Source organism: Nicotiana tabacum, chromosome 13 (assembly GCF_000715075.1).
Source record: "Nicotiana tabacum cultivar K326 chromosome 13, ASM71507v2, whole genome shotgun sequence".
NCBI lineage: Eukaryota > Viridiplantae > Streptophyta > Magnoliopsida > Solanales > Solanaceae > Nicotiana > Nicotiana tabacum.
Genome location: NC_134092.1, coordinates 16,184,246 through 16,197,571, shown reverse-complemented (window position 1 = coordinate 16,197,571; position 13,326 = coordinate 16,184,246).

Genomic DNA, 13,326 nt, shown 5'->3' with positions numbered 1-13,326 from the left:
TGGTTCGTAGCTAATTTTGATAGATATTTGCTAGAACATTGTTCCAAATCCTTAGAAATTGTATGATGAATTCTTGAACAACATGCATCTTTATACATACTTAGTAGGCGTTTGGTCTTAAAAATTGTAGTTTTTGAAGAAAAAAAAAATTAGTATTTGGAGTTAAGTTAAAAAATGGTATTTGGAATTTGAAATTATGTTTGGACATGCATTTCACTTGAAAAAATATTGCAGTTTTGTGATTGAAGAAAATATTTTTCTGAAAATTTTGAAAAAGTGGTTTTTGAAAAATCATTCTAGAAAAATTTCCAAAAACTTGCAAAATTTCATGGCCAAACATATTTTTGAAAAACAAATTCGAAAAAGAATTTTTTTTAATGGACAAACAGGTCCTAATAAGATGCTTCAATTTTTGGAGCTTCTACTGCAACTAATTACCACATCCACTGAATTCTTTATCTTTTTATAATTTAAAGGTTGTTTCCCCCCCTTTAAATAATACCAAAAAACATGGCAATTTGTTTTTTGGCCAAAGTTCCCTAAAGGAAATATGTAAAAGTAATTTCATAGCATGCAATGGCGTAGCCATATATGTTGATGCAATAAGCATGGATTAAGGGACTGAGCTGTAAACATAAACTTTAATTCATACCACAATCTTCAACATGATAATCTTACAGAAAATTGTTACAGAAAACATAAATGAATCGAAAGCCATTATCACGAAGCGGAAGCGTTAATTGGAATTGATTTCTCGCCCCTTGCCCTAGCTTTCGTTACCGCCGCCTTTAGTGATGGAAAGGAAGAATATAATAGGTGGTAACCCTAATGGGTGGGGAGAGGACCAATTTATAGAGGTTCTCATTTAATCCGGTATGTCCATCAAGTAACCGATCGGACAAATGAGATTTGCTCATTAATTAAATATTAATTATGGGCCTTAAACCTATTGGGCCACACACGTAGAAAAACTTACATTCTTCCACTTGGCCCAATAATCACATAATATTAATATTTAATAATATAAACATGAGTTGCGCATAAACAAATCTCTTCTATAATGTCCATCATAAATAACATAATACGATAAACTACTAAACGTGAGTTATGATGATTATATATAATTTGTTTACATACTCCTTTCCATATACAACAACATTAACAACTCACCGTATAAGGTCCATAAGCTATAAAATATTATGGTCCACAATAATGTCTCATTGAGACTTATCCTGTAATATCTCAAAACAATAATGTGTACACCATTATGAGAAATAGAAAATCATTAATGTATATCATAAACACATAAATGAGCTCAGAGTGTCAAAACATCATAAATACATCAGTCATAAATACAGCCAAGACCTATTCTATGTACATGTTCTTTAAATATTTTTGGCTGTAAACCTTTCGTTAACGGATCTGCAACCATGAGATCAGTTCTAATATGCTCAAGTGACACTCTTTGTTTCTGAACTTTCTCCTTGACGGTAAAGTAATTTAATTCCATATGTTTGGCACCTTTGGAGTACTTATCGTGTTTCGAGAAGAATACCGCTACAAAATTATCACAGTAAATTTTCAGCGGCATGGTAATGGTGTCGACAACCCCAAGTCCTGAAATAAAATTTCGCAGCCATAATGCATGAATTGTGGCTTCAAAACATGCCACGAATTCTAATTCCATCGTAGATGTAGCAATTGTGAGCACCTAATTTTTGATTATATTTGAATTTTTATCACCTTATACTATGTAAATATTTTCAAAAATTTAATATATATATATATATATATATATATATATATATATAGGGTAAAAATTAAATAATAATTTAAAAGGCCAATTATTACTATTAGTATTATTTTTATTATTATTTTTATCATTATTTTAAAATAAAATGAATTAAAAATAGAAAATAAATAAATATTAATTTATTATTATTATTTTTTTTAAAAAAATTTCGGATGAAAATTAAAAAATAGGAAAATTAGAAATATAAAAGTAAAAAGTAAAAGTAAAAGTAGGTGGAAATTGTTTAATAAAAAAATAAAGAAAGTGAAAAATTTTAAAAATAAAAGTAAAAGAATGTGAAAACTTAAAAAAATAAAAAGTAAAAGAAAGTTGGAATTAAAAAATAAAAGTAAGGGTAGCTGAATTTTTGTTAAAAAATAAAAGTAAAATAAGTGGGAAATAAAAAAAAAAGGAAAGTAAAATAAGTGGAAAATAAAAAAAGAAAAGTATAAAAGTGGAATTTAATTATAATAATAGTAAAAAAGTAAGAAATTAAAAAATAAAAGTAAAGGAAAGTGGGGAATTGTTTTTTTTTAAAAACAATAAGAAAAATGTTAAGTGGAAATTCTTTTTAATTAAAAATAAACAAAATAAAAAATAAAAAATCTGAAAATTCTGAAATTTTTTCTATATATAGAAGGGAAATGTGAGGAAAAAAATGGAAATAAAGGAGAGAAGGAGAAAAAAATAGGGAGGAGGGAATTGAGAGAAATGTTTTTGCTTATTCTACGCTAAGGAAATTTTTATTCGTGTCATTCTTTCTTCGGCGTTCTTTTGAAAAATCCAGCAATCTATCACTAAACACTAAACCGAAACCAACTGGAAATCAAGCTAAAAAGCACGACAAAAACGAGCCAAAAATCCAGCGAAATAGTCCCCTTTTGTACAGAAAACAACAACTCCAAAGTTGAGTCGTCGAGTTCGAGCTCCGTTTGTCGGTTTTGGTCGAGGCTCCATTTGCATCCTTGTCCATTATCCGAGCTTCAAAACAGTCTTGTAAAGATCCATTTCTCCCATCATTATTTTGTTAAGATATTATGATTTGAGTATATAATTTGATCTTATTTAGCTTCATGAAGATTGAAATTATTGTTTTCATGTATTAATTGTTAGATCTCATTAGCTTTGTTAAATTTTGTTACTTTCTTGTTTGATTAACATGAAGATTGATGAAAATATAATTTTTGGGTACGTAGTGAATGTTTAAACTTTGGGGATAAAATCCATGTCTGCTAGTTGAAATTGAAAAATAAGGTTTGGACTTTAAAAAAAAAAGATGATTGGGCCCGGTGGTTGGGCTTTGCTTAATGAAACATGTACTACTGCAAATGACTAATGGATAGTAGAATAGCTTGATGAACTAGTAACTAGGCATACTCACTAGTTAGCTTTAAAAAGCCAATTGTGCTATGATCAATTTTAAGTTATCTAGGCCAGAATAATTAATAGCAAAAGCTGATCCTTTTCACAATTGATTTCACAATTGATTTCATAATTCATGTCCTCACTAATCTCAAATCTTACGAGAATAAATAACATCCGAACATCGTAGCTTACTTTAGGCGCGATTAATAATAAATCATCGTGATTGTGGGTACGGTTCCCGTGGCATGGTCACGATACGTAATCCCCAATTCGAGTGTGAGTTTCACATATCTCGACCACAACTTCAAACAATAATAAATAAAATTAAACACGTTGTAGATTGCGGGTGCGTTTCACGTGACGCGATTTGCGATGTGTATAAACAACGAGTGTACGATAACGTAACTCATCTCATATTAATTTCATAAAAGTTTAAAATGCAGTAATGTAATAAAAGCGGTAAAAGGAATAAAAATGCACATATAGGTTTAAAACATAGAGTTTCAACTCCCTAGTTGATGTTTTTAGACATATGGTCTCCACTCCCTAGACACTTTTCCATCATAGGGTCTCCACTCCCTAGTTGATGATTTTTAGACATAGGGTCTCCACTCCCTAGTCGCTTTTCCAATAAAGGGTCTCCACTCCCTAGTTGATAATTTTTAGACATAGGGTCTCCACTCCATAGTCACTTTTCCAACATAGGGTTTTCACTCCCTAGTTGATGTTATTTTAGATATAGGGTCTCCACTCCCTAGTTTATTTTCCAACATAGGGTCTCCACTCCCTAGTTGATGTTATTTTAGATATAGTGTATCCACTTCCTAGTCTCCATTCCAAGATAGGGTCTCCACTCTCTAGTTGATGTTATTTTAGACATAGGGTCTCCACTCCCTAGTCGTCTTTTCCAACATAGGGTCTCCATTCCCTAGTTGATATTTTTAGACATAGGGCCTCCACTCCCTAGTCGTCTTTCAAACATAGGGTCTCCACTTACTAGTTGCTAAATTTTAGACATAGGGTCTCCACTCCCTAGTCGTTTTTCCAACATAAGGTTTCCACTCCCTAGTCGTTTTTCCAACATAGGATTTCTACTCCCCAGTTGATGTTTTTAGATATAGGGTCTCCACTCCCTAATCGCTTTTCCAACATAGGGTCTCCACTCCCAAGTTGATGATTTTTAGACATAGGGTCTCCACTCCCTAGTTGCTTTTCCAACATAAGGTCTCCACTCCCTAGTTGATGTTTTAGACATAGGGTCTCCACTCCCTAGTCGTTTTTCCAACATAGGGTCTCCACTCCCTAGTTGCTTTTCCAACATAGGATCTCCACTCCCTAGTTGATGTTTTTAGACATAGGGTCTCCACTCCCTAGTTGATGATTTTCCAACATAGGGTCTCCACTCCCTAGTTGATGATATTTTAGACATTCCCTAGTTGATGATTTTCCAACATAGGGTCTTCACTCCCTAGTTAATGATATTTTAGACATAGGGTCTCCACTCCCTAGTCTCTTTTCCATCATAGGGTATCCACTCCCTAGTTGAGAATTTTCCAACATAAGGTTTTCACTCCCTAGTTGATTTTTATTTTTTTTAGACATAGGGTATCCACTCCCTAGTCACTTTTCCAACATTGGGTCTCTACTCCCTAGTTGATTTTATTTTAGACATAGGGTTTTCACTCCCTAGTATCCTTTCCAACATAGGGTCTCCACTCCCTAGTTGATTTTATTTCAGACATAGGGTCTCTACTCCCTAGTTTCTTTCCCAACATAGGGTCTCCACTCCCTAGTTGATGTTTCCAACATAGGGTCTCCACTCCCTAGTTGATTTTATTTTAGACATAGGGTCTCCACTCCCTAGTCTCTTTTCCAATATAGGGTCTCCACTCCCTAGTTGATTTTATTTTAGACATAGGGTCTCCATTCCCTAGTCTGCTTTTCCAACATAGGGTCTCCACTCCCTAGTTGATGATTATTTTAGACATAGGGTCTCCACTCCATAGTCGCTTTTCCAACATAGGGTCTCCACTCCCTAGTTGATATTTTTAGACATAGGGTCTCCACTCCCTAGTCTGGTTTTCCAACATAGGGTCTCCACTCCCTAGTTGATCTTAAATGCAGGGTACATCACTCCCCGATATCTTTGCCAATATAGGGTATCCCATTTCCTGGTCATATTTTCCCAACATAAGGTACACCAATCCTTAGTTGGGACATCCTTTGACAATAAAAGAACACCATCCAAAAACAAAAACATGACTTTTTCAGGGTACACCACTCCCGACCTTTTATTGCTTTCAATAAAGAAGTAATTTAGAATTTTATTACAATAATTCATGAATTTTCCTAGTGCAAACTGGGGAAGAAAAATTTCGTTCGTTTGTTTGTTTTGTTGTCTGAGTATGTTTTACCTCGAGGCACAGGGTTCGAGATGACCAAAAGAAGAAGTCTCAATTCACAATAAAAGAAAAGAAAAAAAAATAAGTGAATCCAAAATGCAAAAGCAATTGAAAATATGTGGAATGCTCAAGACATGGCTGAAGCCACGAGCATTGGAGTCTCATTTTGATTAGAAGAAGCTATAGAACAATGAACTAGAACCTACAGCTAGCTAGCATCAATGTTTAGATTAGAGTCTGCATGAAGAACCAGTCAAAACTCAAGATCAAGTTTCTGAAGACTCATAGATAGGAATCTTGTAACTCATAACTGATAGACTTGTTTAGTTTCTTTTTTATTTTGATATAATAGCAGGACCGTGGACCGGAGCCTCGGCGGAACTTCACTCGACTCCTCAACTCATCATTCCACCATTCTCCTTGAACTACACGCGACCCGATTCCCCTATAACCCGGGATATGTAGGCGGTCCAAATCCAGGACTCGGTTGCACCCTATCTTTTATTTCTTTTCCTTTTGAATAATGGTTTGATCACAAATTAGTCACATGGCTCACCTAGTCTTTGCCTGAAAACTCTGTATTTTTCCAAGCTGTGATTATTGTGAGCACCTAATTTTTTACTATATTTGAATTTTTATCACCTTCTACTATGTAAATATTTTTAGAAAATTAGTATATATTTTTAGCGTTGTTACATTTATATAGGGTAAAAATTAATAATAATTTAAAAGGTCAATTATTACTATTAGTATTATTTTTATTATTATTTTTATCTTTATTTTTAAATAAAATGAATTAAAAAGAAGCTAATAATAATAATAATAATAATAATAATAATAATAATAAATAAATAAATAAAAATAATAATAATAATAATAATAATAAAAAATGGGGAAGGGAACTAAAAAATAGGAAAAGTAGAAATATAAAATTAAAAAGTAAAAGTAAAAGAATGTGGAAACTTAAAAAAATGAAAAGTAAAAGACAGTTGGAATTAAAAAATAAAAGTAAGGGTAGCTGAATTTGTTTTAAAAAAAAAGTAAAATAAGTGGGAAATAAAAAAAAAAAGAAAAGTAAAATAAGTGGAAAATAAAAAAAGAAAAGTATAAAAGTGGGAATTTAATTATAATAAAAGTAAAAAAAGTAAGAAATTAAAAAATAAAAGTAAAGAATATTGGGGAATTATTTATTTTTTAAAAAAATAAGAAAAATGGGAAGTGAAAATTCTTTTTAATTAAAAATAAAAAAATAAAAAATCTGAAAATTCCAATTTTTTTTTTGTATAAATAGAAGAGAAATGTGAGGGGAAAAAAGGGGGGAGAGAAAGAGAAATAAAATAGGGAGGAGGGAATTGAGAGGAATGTTTTTGCTTATTCTACGCTAAGGAAATTTCTATTCATGTCATTCTTTCTTCGGTTTTCTTTCGAAAAATCCAGCAATCCATCACCAAACACTAAACCAAAACCAACTGGTAACCAAGCTAAAAAGCACGACAAAAACGAGCCAAAAATCCAGCGAAATAGTCCCCTTTTGTATAGTAAACAACAACTCCAAAGTTGAGTCGTCGAGTTCGAGCTCCGTTTGTCGGTTTTGGTCGAGGCTCCATTTGCATCCTTGTCCATTATCGGAGCTTCAAAACAGTCTTGTAAAGATCCATTTCTCCCATCATTTTTTGTTAAGATATTATGATTGAGTATATAATTTGATCTTATTTAGCTTCATGAAGATTGAAATTATTTTTTTTCTGTATTAATTGTTAGATCTCATTAGCTTTGTTAAATTTTGTTACTTTCTTGTTTGATTAACATGAAGATTGATGAAAACATGATTTTTGGGTACGTAGTGAATGTTTGAACTTTGGGGATAAAATCCATGTATGCTAGTTGAAATTGAAAAATAAGGTTTGGACTTTTAAAAAAAAAAGATGATTGTGCCCGGTGATTGGGCTTTGCTTAATGAAACATGTACTACTGAAAATGACTAATGGATAGTGGAGTTGTTTGATGAACTAGGAACTAGGCAACTTTAAAAAATAATAAATAAAATTAAACACGTTGTAGATTGCGGGTGCGTTTCACGTGACGCAATTTGCGATGTGTATAAACAACGAGTGTACGACAACGTAACTCGTCTCATATTAATTCCATAAAAGTTTAAAATGCAGTAATGTAATAAAAGCGGTAAAAAGAATAAAAATACACATATATGTTTAAAACATGTATTAAATCAGATAACTAGGCCAATTATTAATAGTTGAGTGACCGTGCTAAAACCACAGAACTCGGGAGTGCCTCACACCTTCTCTCGGGTTAACAGAATTCCTTACCCGGTCTTCTGTGTTCGCAGACCATAAATAAGAGTCAATTTTCCTCGATTTGGGATTCTAAAATAAATCGGTGACTTGGGACACCATAAATTATTCCAAGTGGCGACTCTGAATAAATAAATAATCTCATTTCGAATAATGTCACTTAAATTAGAAAAACTCCCCTATCCCCTATCCTCTCGGAAAAAAGGAGGTATGACAACAATGACAGACTGTTTAGCACTCTTCCATGATATTGCTCCTTCAGCTAATTGGAACATATAACCAAACGTAGACTTCCTAGTGTCAATACATCCAGCGAAATCTGAATCCGAGTATCCAACAACTTCCAAATTCTTGGATCTCCTATACATGAGCATGTAATCCTTCGTTCCTTTCAGGTACCTCAAGACTTTCGTTGCAGCTTTCCAGTGAATAATTCTTGGGTTACTGTGATATCTTCCTAGCATTCCGACCGCAAAACTAATATCCAATCTTGTGCAAGTCTGAGCATATATCAGACTACCAACAATAGAAGAGTAAGGAATTGATTCCATTTCTTTTCGTTCTACATCGTTCTTAGGGCATTACATGAGACTAAATTTGTCCCCTTTTTGATTTGGAACAATTCATGCTGAACAATTGTTCATGTTAAATCTCTCTAGAATTCTTTCGATATAGCCTTTCTGAGACAATTCCAATAATCCTTGATATTTCTATTCCTATCACATAGGATGCCTCACCCATATCTTTCATTTTAAAATTCTTAGAGAGAAAATCTTTAGTATCAGGCAATATGCTTAAATCATTAGCAGCAAGTAGAATATCGTCAACATATAGGACTAAAAATATAAACTTGCTCCCACTAATTTTTTGGTATATATACTGATCAACGGTATTTTTCACAAATCCAAAAGATGTTATGGTATCTTTAAACTTTATATACCATTGTTATGAGGCTTGTTTAAGTCCATATATTGACTTCTTCAGTTTACACACCATTTGACCTTTTTCTTTAGTTTCAAAACCTTCTGGTTGGTCCATATAAACTTCTTCCTCGAGGTCTCCATTAAGAAAGGCAGTTTTCACATCCATTTGGTGTAACTATAAATCATAATGAGCCACTAAAGCCATAATAATTCTTAACGAGTCTTTCTTTGAGCCCGGTGAAAAGGTCTCTTTATAATCAATGCCTCCTTTTTGAGTATAACTCTTGGCAACAAGTCTGGCTTTGTATCATTCAATATTGATATTTGAATCACGTTTGGTCTTTGAAACCCATCTACATCCAATTCTTTTAGAACTTTCTAGCAATTCAATGAGATCCCAGACTTTATTGTATTCCATGGATTTTAACTCTTCTTTCATGGCATCAATCCATTTGTCAGACTCATTACTTTCTATGACTTTTGAAAATGAAACTGGATCTTTATTAAGACCAATGTCAAAATTTGACTCTTGCAAATAAACCACGTAATCATCCGAAATAGCCGATTTTCTAACTATTTGAGATTTTCTTAATGGCATTTCTTGTGGTTCACTTGTGTCAGATATTTGTGAGTTAGTTTCTTCATAAAGTGTTTCATCCAAATGCTGCTCGGTGTTGTCAAAGTATTCTTTAACAACTAAAACAATATTTGGTATTTGTGTGGAAGTAGGCGCATTCTCTGGGTAATGGAACATTGACCGTCACCTCTTTTATTTCCAAACTTTATTTTTCAATACTCCCACTAACTTCACCATTCTCAATGAATCTTGCATTACCGGTTTCAACAATTCTCGAACTATGATTTGGACAGTAAAACACATACCCTTTAGATTTCTCTGGGTAACCAATAAAGTAATCACTTACTGTTCGAGAATCTAATTTCTTTTCTTGTGGATTATAAACTCTAGCTTCCGATGGCAATCCCAAATATGCATGTGCCTTAAACTAGGTTTCCTTTCTGTCCACAGTTCAAAAGGAGTCTTTGGAACTGCCTTACTAGGAACCCTGTTTAATAAATATACAACTCTTTTAAGAGCATACATCCACAATGATTTCGGTTATGGGGAATTATTTATCATGCTCCTAACCATATCCATAAGTGTTCGATTACGCCTTTCTGCAACACCATTTTGTTGAGGTATTCCTGACATAGTATAATGTGCACATATGCCATGTTCCTCGAGGAATTTTGCAAATGGACCTGGACATTGTCCTGATTAATTATATTTTCCATAATATTCACCACCTCTATCTGACCTAATAATTTTTATTTTTTTGTCTAATTGCCTTTCTACCTCATTAACAAACACTTTGAGAGCATCTGTTGCTTGAGATTTTTCATTCAACAAATTGATGTATCCATAACGTGAAAAGTCATCGATAAAAGTAATAAAATATTTTTCTCCACCAAAAGATGGAATATCAAAGGGTCCACAAATATCGGTGTGTATAATTTCAAGAAGCTGGGTGCTTCTTGTGGCACCTTTCTTACTATGCTTGGTTTGCTTTCCCTTAATGCAATCCAAACATATATTAAGATCAGTAAAATTTAGATTCGGAAAAATCTCATTCTTTACTAATCTTTCTAATATTTCTTTGGATATATGACCCAAACGTCTATGCCACAAGTAAGTAGAACTTTCATCTAGTGAACTACGTTTAATTCCAATATTATGTTGAACAGTAAGAAGGGATTCAGAAAAACTAATATCGAGTTTCAATTTATATAAACTATCACTAAGAATACCATAACCATAAAAACAACATTCTTATATAAATTAAAACATCCATTTTCAAACTTTAAATCAAATCTAGAAACATCAAGACTTGAAAGAGAAATCAAATTCCTAGAAATTGAAGGTACATAAAGAGTCTGTAATATATCAAGGTGACGTCCAGTTTCCATGGTCAAACGATAAGTCCCTATGCCTTCAATTGGAGTATTCATATGATTTCCCATGAACAAGAAATCCTTATTTGGATTTGTAGTTTGGATCATAAGGAATCCCTTTCTTTTCGAACCAAGCTTTACATTTCAGGCAATCTTTCTGATAGTGTCCTTTCTTGTTACAGAAACGACATGTATCTGCCTTATGTTCCTTGTTAGCATCCTGTGGAGCTTTAGCAGGTGCTTTCTTCTTCTTGAACTTGTTGGCCTTTACTTTAAGTCCTTTACCAGCTCCTTGACCCACGAGGTTAATTGAATGACTCCCTTATTTCTTAAGTCTTGACTCCTCCTGAGTAAGCATACTGGACAATTCACTAAGATTTCACTTATCCCTAATAGTGTTATAGTTAATTTGAAAAGGTCCATACTCAGGAGGCAACGAATTCAGAATAAACTGAACCAAGAAGGAGTCATCAACTTTCATCCCCAAGGTCTGAAGTCTTGCTGCAATGTTAGTCATCTCGATGATATGATTTTGCATACTACGCGACCCATCAAACTTCATGGTCGTGAGTTCATCCATTAGTGTACCAGTGAGAGACTTATCTGCAGAACAAAAATATTCCTCCACAAACTTTAGGTATTCCCTGGCACTTTTTGTTTGTGGAATAATACTCTTAATGTTGTTGGCAATATTCATTCGCATAAACATAAGGCTCAGCCTGTTAGAGCGTTCTCATGCTTTATGGAAAGACTTCTCATCCGCACTACTCGAATCAGTAATGGCAATAGGCTTATCACTCAGCAGAGCCAAATCAAGATTCATCACACTTAAGTAGAACTGGACTTGTTCATGCCATTCAGAGAAGTTCAATCCATTGAACACAGTAACAGACGAAGCATGCGAATGAAGAGGAATAGTTGCAAAATAGATAATACATGCTCACAAATCAATATAGATTCAACAAATAATTAAAGCATATCGTAATTCTCCTTTGGGTAAATACTACAACACACTATCATAATTTAAATGCCATTTAGTCTTTAATAGGTAATTAAATATTTTTAACCAAACATATATGCCATCTTTGGACAGACAATATATATTTGACTAAAGAATATTAATTTACCTCATCACATTCACTATTCATAGAATAATTGATCCACTTTTGGGTAAATCCTTAAGTTCTATCAATAGTAAAAATTAATTTATCCACTAATTTTTAATTATAGATATTTTATTAATTTTATGGATAAATTATACTTTTATGTATGCATGTTTTTCATAAACATACTAGCTTGGCCACTTTAGTGACTAATAAACTATATAAACATAAGTGCACACATAAAATAATTATCAAAAGATTATACAAAAACAATTTAGTATAATCCCACTAGTGGGGTCTGGGGAGGGTAGTGTGTACGCAGACCTTACCCTTACCCTGGGGTATAGAGGCTGTTTCTGGTAGATCCTCAGCTCCCTCCCTCCAAGAACTCCCCACCTTGCTCTTGGGATGACTCGAACTCACAATCTCTTGGTTGGAAGTGGAAAGATTATATGCATGTGAATACTTTAAATACTATAGTTTGATCACTTTGGTGACTAACAAACTATATGTAACTTTAAGCATATACATTACTCGTTGCACAATATAATATAAGAATCATATCACAATCAATGTATTATGTGTGATTTACGTGCAACTATGGGAATTTATATGTATCAGGAGTAATTTCATTGCTTTAATGGTCCAGAATGGTTCCAAAACATAATAATGGAAGAGACAACATAATTAACTTTCAGTGTTTAATGCCAAACTAATACATACTTAGGGCCCAAGAAAGAAACGATAATTACAGTTTAACTCAAAAAGATTAAAACAGTTTTGCAAGCACTAGAAACCCACACCGAATTTGTCATGCTAAAACCGTAATTACCCAGAACTTAAGAAAACTTTCAGATTTTAAAGTTGAAATATAAACTTTAAAATTGAACACACATTAAATAAAAAAAACACAGTGAATAATTAATATTAACTGATCATATCGTTAAGCCATGGCGACAGACAATTTTCATACCAACATTACTATTCCTTCTTCTTAGAGTAAACGGCTAAAGAATATTTCATTCGTTTTCATTAGTGAAGATTATAAGTTCAAGAAATCCAGGCTCGGATACCACATATAAACATAAACTTTAATTCATTCCAGAATCTTGAACATGATAATCTTACAGAAAATTATTACAAAAAAACATACCTAAATCGTAAGCCATTATCACGAAGCGGAAGCGTTAATTGAAATTGGTTTCTCACCCCTTGCCCTACCTTTCGTTACCGTCGCCTTTAGTAATGGAAAGGAAGAATAGAATAAGTGGTAACCCTAATGGTACGTCCATCAAGTAACCGATCGGACGGATGAGATTTGCTCATTAATTAAATATTAATTATGGGCCTTAAACCTATTGGATCACACACGTAGGAAAACTTACATGAACACCCTTCGTCGGAAAATTGTAATACGTATATAAAAAATTATATTATGTATATAGCTAGGTCAAATATTACATTTTATAGATACCTTGA